Here is a 1,047-nt window from a genome sequence, read left to right as displayed (position 1 = left end):
CTGTTGGCTATTTAATAGTTAAGCTTAAAATATATTTTATTTGAAGAAAATGTTTACATGAAAGTGTATTTGTTGTTTAAAACATATAATAGCTTAAATTATTATACAGAATAAAGTATTTATGAGTATGATTTGATTGTGAGTTTTTGCTTTGTTATTACAAGTGAGATAATTACTGAAAATGACGTTGAAAGCAAAAGTGAAAAACAAATGTGTTAAAAGTGGCACTTTATTTAAAGTGAAACGTTAATGCTTTTTAATGTAGTTATTTTTGTGGTGATTTTAGATTTGTTTTTAAAACCACGGCTCACTAAGGTGAGACCTTTTACCACCGCAAAACTCAAAGTGTTTTATTAATGTTAAACAAATGCATTGTTAAATAGTCGTCAACATGGTCTTCATTTAATGAGGCTTTTGTAGCATGACTTTATTGCCTATTTGATTTCATGACAGTACAGAGATTTCTAATAATTATCATAGACACTTAAGACATCAAATTTGAATAAATAAACTGTCACATTCAAGGGTTTCATGCATCTTAACCTCTCTATGGCATGAAGGCCAGAATCAAGTTTACCACAGAGAATATGAACAATAAAAATCAACTTCTGGAAAAATGTTCTTTGCACTGATGAACCGAAAAAATAAATTACGTGGACATCATAAAAGAGGACATTTTCCATAAACCAAATACAGCCTACCAGAAAAGGAATCTCAACAGTAAAATGTGAGAGCGTTTGGGGAAAAAAAAAAAAAAAAAAAGGCATTTTTTTTCAGCAGAACTGGGTCCTGTGACATGACAGTGACTAAAATTATTAAGTAACATTTTAAGTCTTGTTTCCAGTCAAAGCAGAGACCTAGACTTCGCTGAAGTAATATGTAAAAAATGCTGTACATCCAAGAAACTCCAGTAAGCATCTTACAGCTAAATGTCAGCAGTGGGGAAACTTTCTTAAACCAACACTAGGGGGCAGGATATCCTAACATTTTCCTACGACATATTTTGTTTATATATATATATATATATATATATATATATATATATAT

The sequence above is a fragment of the Poecilia reticulata genome, linkage group LG23, assembly GCF_000633615.1.
Source record: "Poecilia reticulata strain Guanapo linkage group LG23, Guppy_female_1.0+MT, whole genome shotgun sequence".
In the NCBI taxonomy this organism is placed as follows: domain Eukaryota; kingdom Metazoa; phylum Chordata; class Actinopteri; order Cyprinodontiformes; family Poeciliidae; genus Poecilia; species Poecilia reticulata.
Note: the sequence above shows the minus strand (reverse complement) of the source record.